Here is a 10,327-nt window from a genome sequence, read left to right on the forward strand (position 1 = left end):
AGTGAAAGCAAACTGTGGCCTGCATTCTGCTGCCAAAGGGATTGAGAATAACGCATTGGCAATATCAGTACTGGCATACCACTTGACTGCCTTTGACTCCAGTTCATATTGAAGTTCTAGCATGTCTGGCACAGCCGCCAGCAGCACTCAGTGGTGGCGTAACCTCATTCAGGCCACGATAGTCCACCGTTAGTCTCCACTCTCTATTTGATTTTCTCACTGGCCATATGGGACTCTTAAAGGGTGAGCGAGTCTTGCTGATCACTCCCTGGCTTTGCAGTTGATGAATCAGCTTATGAATGAGGATCAGGGATTCTCGGTTGGTGCGATATTGCCGTCGGTGCATTGTGGTGGTAGTGATTGGTAGCTGTTCCTCAACCTTCAGCAACCCCACAACGGAAGGGTCCTTTGAGAGATTGTTCAAGGTGGACAGTTGTTTATTTTCCTCCGTCTCCACAGTGGCTACACCAAAAGCCCACTAGTGCCCTTTTGGGTCTTTGAAATACCCGCTCCTGAGGTAATCTGATGCATGGAGCATTTGAGCCAGTCACTATGGGGTGCTTTTGCCACTCATTCCCTGTTAGGCTCACTTCAGCCTCCAATACAGTCAGCTGTTGGGATCCTCCTGTCACTCCAGAAATACAAATGGGTTCTGCCCCTTTATAGCTTGATGGCATTAGGGTATACTGTGCACCAGTGTCTACTAGAGCCTTATACTCTTGTGGGTCTGATGTGCCAGGCCATTTAATCCATACAGTCCAGTAACCTCGGTTGTCCCTCTCCTCCACCTGGCTGGAGGCAGGGCCCCTCTAGTCCTTTTCATAGTATTCGCTGCTCACTTCCTGTAAATATGAATTAGAATTCCCTTCCATAGGATCAGAGGTGAGATCAGCCCTTCTATTCTGTCTGGGGAACTGTCCATTGGAGAGCGGAGCAGCAATTTTCCGGGGAGAACCTCTATTTGCAAATTTTTTTCCTTGCAATTCACATGCCCATAGGTTTCCCATCCCACTTCCTCATGTCCTCTCCTTGGTCATGCAAGGTAAACAACAGGGTACCTCGCCGCATGTACCACCTCTCTTGAGCAGGGGAATGTTTACACCTAATAGCTGAAATACTGGTCTGTATGGGTGGGGAGTAGGACATATCCTCTTTGAACTGCTGGACCTCCTGAGAGAGTTTCTCCACAGCTGAGATGAGAGAGGAAGAGAGATTTTCTTTGTATTGCTGGAGCTGACTAGGCAATTCACCCATTGTTGGTCCCTCTCCATCTATCCAATTTAGTACTACCAGTGAATTGGCATATGATGATGGTACACTCTGTAGAAACTTCCGCCACATGAGCCGTGTGCACTGGACTTCATCTGGATCTTTGGGTGACTCCTCACGGTCTAATTCACTATAAATGACTTCCAGCACAGCTAATTCCATAAGATACTGGATACCTCTCTCCCTGGTGGTCCACTTGCCTGGGTGATAGGTAACATCTTCCTTGAAGGGATATCTTTCCTTCATCCTTGACAGGAGTCGCCTCCAGAGGCTGAGAGCTTGTGCGCCTCTTCCAGTCGATTTGTCGATGCCCCCTTCCCTAGAAAGAGATCCCAGCTGTTTATCTTCCTTACCTTCTAATTCCAGGCTACTGGCCCCATTATCCCAGCATCGGAGCATCCAGGTGACAAGGTGCTCGCCTGGACGACGGCCAAAATCTTTTCATATATCTCGCAGCTCACTCAGGGATAGGGATCAGGTGGTTTCAGTTTTGTTTATGAGTTCGTCTTCCTCCTCCTCTGTTCGTGATGGTCCTGTTTTTTCCTCATCCCTTACTAAACAAGCTGACTTTGGCTTCCAAGATTTCTTCTTCTGTATGGGGGTGGCTGATACCGACACAGGTTGGTTCTCTGATTCGGCCACAGTGCCAGTAGCTGGGGTTTGAGCAGCCGCAGTGCTGGTAGCTGGGGTTGGAGTAACTGCAGTTCCTTTTGCTGGGGCTGGAGTAGCTGCAGTGCCTGTCGCTGGGGCTGGAGTGTCCACAGTATCTCTCAGTTGATTTTCCCTCCCTTCTTCCTGAGGGTGCTGCATAACACTGAGCAGTGTGTGGTAGATACTAGCCAGTGCCCAAGACAAAGCGATAAGTTGTGCCTCTTTGGAATAGCCATGGCATTTTCCTTTCAAATACTCTATCACTTCATCAGGATTCTGTAGTTGTTTGGGAGTGAAGTTCCAGACCACTGGAGGTGAGAAGTTCTCTAGGTACCTGCCTGTCTTCTCCCACATGCCACGCCACTCCTGCTCCTCCAACCTCAAGGCAGATCTCTGGATGATATTTTTAAATAGTTGTTTAATCCTAAACAAAACCTGAAACACATTCAGGAGACAGAGCAATAGGAGTATGCTGGCTTGGCTTGCACATCCCTAGGATATTCAAAATTCTCGAAAGCTGATGTGACTCGCTTGAAAGAAAAAGGGAAGGCAAAGGAGTAGGGGAAGTTATCCTCCCCTGACTTCCCCATAGATTGGTTCTCTGGTGAGAAAAAGGAAAAAGTGCGATTATTAATAATTCTTGTGAAATGGCATCCGAGGTTCAGAGTTGCCAGCAATGCCAAAAACAAGGACCAGACTAATTTCATGACCAGTGATGTTACCATATCATAAGCTAGTAGTGCCCAGTACAACAAAATGAGAATTCTGATCCATTTCCGAGAAGTGATAAACAGCACCACAAGAAATATGTGATGCAACTGAGGATTCGCATAACACAACCATGCGAACACGTAGTACAACATTGTGACCAGGGACTCTTAAATAAAAATAATGAGCACTTTTAACAACTTTAATACACTCCACTCAGATCTGTCATTACCTCAACCCTTTGAGCCCCACATTGGGCACCAAAAAGACTGTGATAGTTTAGCCCAAGTTACCACACAGTTTCTTGCTCACTCTCCCCCTCCCCAGGGGGATAGGGGAGAGAATTGGGAAGGAAGGAGAACTCGTGGGTTAAGATGAAGACAATTTACTAAAATAGCAAAGTAAAATTACAATAATAACAGAATATAAGGATATTAAAACATACAAAATGAACAATGTATGATTTCTCACCACCCGATGTCCCAATAACCAAAACAGCCCCGTCCCAAGCAGCGATCACAGAAACAAAAGCGAGCAGCAAGCAAAGGAGCAAAAGGGAGCCAGCAAGGTAGAGAGAACGATGTCAGCAAGCGAGAGAGAGGAATGGATGCCAGGAAGGCAGATACCCTCCCTGGCCAACCCCCACTTATATACTGAGCATGACGTTTATGGCATGGAATACTCTCTTTGGCCAGTTTGGGTCAATTATTCTGTCTGCCTTTCTCCCAGCTTCCTGCATCTGCAAATTAGCAAGACTTGGAAAGCAGGACAGTGTCCTTGGTCTCATTAACAACTCCTCAGTATCATCAGGGTGTTTTATCAACATTCTTCACACACGAAATCCAAAACACACTGGCTACTGAGAGGAAAATTAACTCCATTCCTGCCAAAACCAGGACAGTTGTCTAACTTGAGACAGTTTCAAACCCACCAATTTCAGCTGAAGCTTTGGATGTTCAACAGTGTTCAGGTGTGGCCTCTGAAGGGAAAAAAATACTCAGCCACACAAGAAAATCCTCACTCAATACTGGGAGACAAACCTCCTCTGGAGGGTGTTACGTGAGGGAAGATTTCAAAATGCTCCTTGGAGGGCTTGACTGCAGGAACAGAATGAGCTGAATGTCTGTTTGATACTGGCTGTGGTCAACAGGTGTGTTTTTTTGAAGCAGCACCAATGACAGCACCTTGTCCAGTTTGATTTGCAGCCATTTCAAATTCTGAAAACGTTTTCTTGTCCACCACTCCTTGATTTCCCTTTCCCCATGAAATAAATAACAATCAATGTCTTCAATAACAAGAAGGCACCAGAGTGCCCCTGTTACCAGAGGGTTCTAACCAGTGACCACTTTATCTAGCTTAAATCTTTCCAAACATCAGTAGTGCAACCATGTTTTTTTCAGCTTTGTTTTTTAACGTTTTCTCACAACCCCAGAGGTTAAGGGCCAGATCTTCAAAAACAGCCTTAAACTGGCAATATCTTAGCTTGCAAAACAGAGGAGGAAGGGATGCTGTCTCAAGGGGGAAGCAAAGAATGGAAAGCACTTAAAGTTAAGGGAAATTTGAAAATAACCTTTGTGCTTAGTTCTCTCACTTAAGGGCTGAACTTTTATATAATCACAACACTGTTCTTCAGATGAAGAGTGTGATTTTGTTTGGCATAGTCTAAATCTTCTCCCCACTGAAGTCAACAGAAGATTTACCACTGACTGCCAACAGTTAACAATGAGTGGAGTTTAAAACATCACATTATAGAATCATAGAATCATTTAGGTTGGAAAAGACCCTTAAGATCATTGAATCCAATCGTTAATCTAATACTACCAAGTCCACCACTGTGGTGGTTTAGCCCTCATCACTGCACAGTTGCTCTCTCACCCCAGCGGGATGGGGGAGAAAATTGGGAAGAAAGGAAAACTTGTGTGTTGAGATGAAGACAGTTTACTAGAATAGCAAAGGAAAACTACAATAATAACAGGATATAAGGATATTAAAATATACAAAATGAACAATGTATGTTTTCTCACCACCTGATGTCCCAATGATCGATACAGCCCGTCCTGAGCAGTGATCACGGAAAACAAAAACCAAGCAGCAAGCAAAGGGGTGAGAGCGAGCTAGCAAGGTAGAGGGAAAGATGCCAGCAAGCAAGAGAGAGGTGGAAGAAAATGGATGCCAAGGATGCCTCCTCCCATGGGCAACCCCCACTTATATACTGAGCATGACATTTATGGCATGGAATACTCTCTTTGGCCAGTTTGGGTCAATTATTCTGTCTGCCTTTGGCCCAGCTTCCTGCATCTGCACGTTAACGAGACTTGAAAAGCCAGACAGTGTCCTTGGTCTCATTAACAACAACTCGTATCATCGGAATGTTTTTTATCAACATTCTTCACACACGAAATGCAAACCACACCAGCTACTGAGAGAAAAATTAACTCCATCCCTGCCGAAACCAGGACAACCATTAAACTTTGTCCCCAAGTGCTACGTCTACACATCTTTTAAATACCTCCAGGGATGGTGACACAACCACTTCCCTAGGCAGCCTGTTCCAATGCTTGATAACCCTTTCAGTGAATAAATTTTTCCTAATATTCAATCTAAACCTGCCCTGGCGCAATTTGAGGCCATTTCCTCTCATCCTAACACTTGTTACTTGGGAGAAGTGACTGACACCCACCTTGCTATAACCTTTCAGCTAGTTGTAGAGAGCAATAAGGTGTCCTCTCAGCCTTCTCTTCTCCAGACTGAACAACCCCAGCTCCTTCAGCTGCTCCTCATAAGACTTGTTCTCTAGACCCTTCACCAGCTTCATTGCTCTTCTCTGGACACGTTCCAGCACCTCAATATCTTTCTTGCACTGAAGGGCCCAAAACTGAACACATCATTCAAGGTGCGGCCTCACCAGTGCCGAGTACAGGGGCACAATCACTTCCCTACTCCTGCTGGCCACACTGTTCCTGATGCAAGCCAGAATGCTGTTGGCCTTCTTGGCCACCTGGGCACACTGCTGGCTCATATTCAGTCAACACCCCCAGGTCCCTTTCCGCCGGGCAGCTTTCCAGCCACTCTTCCCCAAGCCTGTAGCATTGCATGGGGTTGTTGTGACCCAAGTGCAGGACTTGGCACTTGGCCTTGTTGAACCTCATACAATTGGCCTCGGCCCATTGAGCCAGCCTGTCCAGATCCCTCTGCAGAGCCTTCCTACCCTCAAGCAGATCAACACTCCTGCCCAATTTGGTGTCATCTGCAAGCTTACAGAGGGTGCACTCAATCCCCTCATCCAGATAATTGATAAAGATATTAAGCAGAACTGGCCCCAGTACTGAGCCCTGGAGAGTACCATTTGTGAATGGCCGCCAACTGGATTTAACTACAGGCCTTTGTGTCTGGCTATCCATCTAGGTTTTTACCCAGCAGACAGTAAACTTGTCCAAGCCATGAGCAGACAGTTTCTCCAGGAGAATGTGGAAAATGGTGTCAAAGGCTTTACTCAAGTCCAGGTAAATAACATCCACAGCCTTTCTCTCAACCATTAAGCAGGGTCACCTTGTCATAGAAGGAGATCAGGTTAGTCAAGCAGGACCTGCCTTTCCTAAGTCCATGCTGACTGGGCCTGATCACTTTGTTGTCCTGTACGTGCTGTGTGATGGCACTCAAGACGATCTGCTCCATAACCTTACTCAGCACCGAGGTCAGAGTGACAGACCTGTAGCTCCCCGGATCCTCCTTCCTGCCCTTCTTATAGATGGGCATCATGTTTACTAACCCCCAGTCAACTGGGACCTCCTGCTGGCAAATGATGGAGAGTGGTTTGGTGAGCACTCCTGCCAGCTCCCTCAGTACCCTTGGGTGCATCCCATCTGGCCCCATAGACTCGTGTGTGTCTAAGTGGCATAGCAGGTTGCTAACCATTTCCCCTTGGATTATGGGGGCTTCATTCTGCTCCCTGTCCTGGTCTTCCAGCTCAGCAGGCTGGGTACCCTGAGAACAACTGACCTTACTATTAAAGACTGAGGCAAAGAAGGCATGAAGTACCTCAGCCTTTTCATCATCTTTTGTCACTATGTTTCCCCTCAAATCCAACAAAGGATAGAGATTCTCCTTAGCCCTTGTTTTGTTGCTAATGTATTTACAGAAACTTTTTTTATTGTCTTTTACAGCAATAGCCAGATTAAGTACTAGTTGGGCTTTGGCCCTTCTAATTTTCTCCCTGTATAATCTCATGACAGCTTTGTAGTCCTCCTGAGTCGCCTACCTCTTCTTCCAAAGGTCATAAACTCTCTTTTTTTTCTGAGTTCCAGTCAAAACTCTCTGTTCAGCCAGGTCGGTCTTTTTCCCTGCTAGCTCATCTTTCAGCACATGGGGACGGCCTGCTCCTGCACCCTTAGGATTTCCTTCTTGAAGAATGTCCAGTCTTCCTGGACCCCTTTGCCCTTCAGGATTGCTTCCCAAGGGATTCTGTCAACCAGGCCCCTAAACAGGCCAAAGTCTGCCCTCAGGAAGTCCAAGGTGGCAGTTCTGCTAACCACCCTCCTTACTTCTCCGCTATCGTTTCATGATTGCTACGTCCAAGACAGCCTCCAACCATCACATCACCCACAACACCTTCTCTTTTTTCAAACAAGTTCAGCAGGATGCCTTCCCTAGTTGGCTCACCCACCAACTGTGTCAGGAAGTTAGCTTCCACACACTCCAGGAACCTCCTAGACTGTTTCCTCTTTGCTGTGTTGTATTTTCAGCAGACATCTGGTAAGTTCAGGTCCCCCACGAGAACAAGGGCTAGCGATCATGAGACTTCTCCCAGCTGCTTATAGAATATTTCATCTGTCTCTTCATCCTGGTCGGGTGGTCTATAACAGACTCCCAGCAGGATATCTCCCTTGTTGGCCTTCTCCCTGATTCTTACCCCTAAACACTTGACCCTTTCATCACCATTGTCAAGCTCTAGACAGTCAAAACACTTCCTAACATACAGGGCTACCCCACCACCTCTCCCTCCTTGCCTATCCCTTATGAAGAGTTTATAGCCATCCATTGCAGCACTCCAGTTGTGTGGGTCATCCCACTGTGTTTCCATGATTGCAATTATATCATAGTGTCGTAGTTCAGCCCTGATCAGGACCAGACTACGCAGTCTGTCTCTCGCTCCCCCCACCCTCCGAGAGAATAGGAGGAGATGATATAAGAAAAAACAGCTCAAGGTTTGAGATAAGGACGGGGAGAAATCCTTAAAGTTACCGTCACGGGCAAAACAGACTCGACTTGGGGAAAACTATTCATTTATTTCTAAAATTAGCAGGAGAATGAGACAGGGAACAAGATAACCTCCCCCCACCCCTCCCTCTTCCCGGGCTTAACATTATCTCTACTACCTTCCCCTCCCGAGCGGCACGGGGGGGGAAAGGGAATGGGGGTTGCGGTCAGTTCATCACGCGTTGTTTTACGCCGCTGTATCATCGTCAGGGGAAGAACTCCTCGCATTCCTCCTCTGCTCCAGCGTGGGGTCCCTCCCACGGGCCACAGTCCTTTGTGAAACTGCTCCGATGTGGGTCATCTCTTCCACGGGGTGCAGTCCCTCTAGAACAGCTGTCCCAGCGGGCCCTCCATGGGCCACAGCCTCCTTCAGGCCTCCACCTGCTCTGGCGTGGGGTCCTCCACGGGCTGCAGGTGGATCTCTGCCCCTCCGTGGACCTCCATGGGCTGCAGGGGGACAATCCGCTCCACCATGGTCTTCACCACGAGTTGCAGAGGAATCTTGGCCAGGAGCCATATTACTCCTCCCCCTCCTTCTTCACTGACCTTGGAGTCTGCAGCCGTTCCTCACAACAGGCTGGCAGACGCCTCTCAGGATCCTTTTTACATCTTATTCACTTCTCATCTCCTCTCCACTTCTTGCAGCCAGGCCGGGCCGAGTTGGGCCCAGTCGGCTGCCCGGCAGGAGGCCAGAGGGTGAGGCCTGCAAGGCCCATGAGGCTCGCGCCTCCCCCTCTCTGCCCCCCGCTCAGCTGCTTCACATCTTCTCCTCCTCTTTTTCCTGTTTTCCCCTACTTAAATACGTTATCGCAGAGGCGTTATCACGGGACATTCTGCTACCAATTGGCTCGGCCTTGGCCAGCAGCGGGTCCGCCCTAGGCCCGGCCGAGTCCACTGAACAAAGGGGAGCGACTTCTAGCAGTTTCCTACAGAAGCTACCACCTTAGGCCCCCCCCTCACTAACAAAACCAGAACACATAGTTTTCCAGCTGCACAATGACTTCCAGTGCCTCCTGTTTGTTGCCCGTGCTGTGTGCATTGGTGTAGATGCACTCAAGTTGGGCTATTGATCCTGCCACGTTTTTTGGGGGAGAAGCCATAATTGTTCTCAGGTGCTTCTGTGATTTCTAACACATCAATAACCCTTCTATCTTTGCTGCCATGTGGATCTCCATTCCCTACTCCCACTGAGATGGCTAAGGAACATTCAATGCTGCTCTGGTTGGCTTGGCTTTTTGCCCTGTTGCATTCAGCTTCACAGATGTCACCACTATGGACCCCAATCTGCAGGCTTGTCAGTTTAAAGCTCACTTCACCAAGTTTGCTGGTCTGTTGGCAAAAATTCCTTTGCCTTTTCTAGTCAGGTGGACTCTCCCTAGCAGGTTATAGTCATCAAAGAGTGTCCCATGATCATGAAAGCCAAAACCCTGGTGAAAGCACCAGCCACGTAGCCAAGTGTTTATTTGCATGATGCATCTGTTTCTGCCTGCACCCTTTCCTCTAACTGGTAAAACAGCGGAAAAGATCCCTTTCAATTGGACCCCCAGAGCTTTGTAGTCTTGCTCGATTCTGTCCAGGTTCCAGCTTGCCATGTCATTCACTGGTTGTGAAACCACTAATCTATATCTTCTTCAGCCCCTCTAATACCGCACAGTCTTCCCACTGTCTCCTGAAACTCAGTCACCCGGGATGACAGATCCTCAACCTGCTTGCATCTTTTGCAGGTAGTTGCTTGTGCCTCAGGTTGAAGGTATGGACACTTGTCGCAACCTGAGGTCTGCACCGCAATCTCCTTCCTTAGCAGTTCTGTCTGAGTGGAAGCATTGGACATCTTGGGGGTTGTCACTGTAGAAATCCAAGCTTTCACTCTGAGATGAGTGCTCACCATTCTACTAAGAGAGGCAGATGGAGCTGACAAATAACAGGAAGAGAGGGTGGCCCTCCCTTAGCTACAGGCATTTTGATTGCCGCAGCACGGCACAGCGCAGGGCAGCCAGGGAATTCCCGAAGCAGGGACGCTCAGGAGGGAGAGGAGCGAGGCGCCAGGAGCCCGCAGCTCGCGCGAGAGCGGCTGATGAGACGTGGGCAGAGCCAGGGGGCACCGGCAGTCTGGCCCCTCTCCCCGTAAAAAGCAGAACCTAGGGAGCGCTAGCGACCCGGAGCGCGGCAAACAGGACGTGGCGCGGCAGTTCAAGCAGGAAGGGCACGTCAGGGAGGGTGCCGACCCGGGGCACTTGGTGTTTTACGCCTCTCAGGGCAACATGGCCAACACCCGCCTGAGAACAAAGGCTGCAGCTCCGTCCGGGAGGTCTGCACCGGCTCCCCCTGCGGCAGTCGATGCCTCCGTGCAGACGGAGCAGCCGAGGGGGGAGGCTGCGGTGCAGACCTTGGGCTGCAGGCAGTGCCTGGACCCTACTCCCGGGGCAGGGGCAGGCGGCAGCCC

At 48.8% G+C, this 10,327-nt stretch overlaps 1 pseudogene; it reads right to left on the minus strand.

Moving 5' to 3' along the window:
- Positions 1-984: 984 nt before the first annotated feature.
- LOC147596672 (uncharacterized) lies at positions 985-6,387 on the minus strand (annotated as a pseudogene).
- Positions 6,388-10,327: the final 3,940 nt, after the last annotated feature.

This window comes from Chlamydotis macqueenii, chromosome W, assembly GCF_036417535.1.
Source record: "Chlamydotis macqueenii isolate bChlMac1 chromosome W, bChlMac1.mat, whole genome shotgun sequence".
Taxonomy (NCBI): domain Eukaryota; kingdom Metazoa; phylum Chordata; class Aves; order Otidiformes; family Otididae; genus Chlamydotis; species Chlamydotis macqueenii.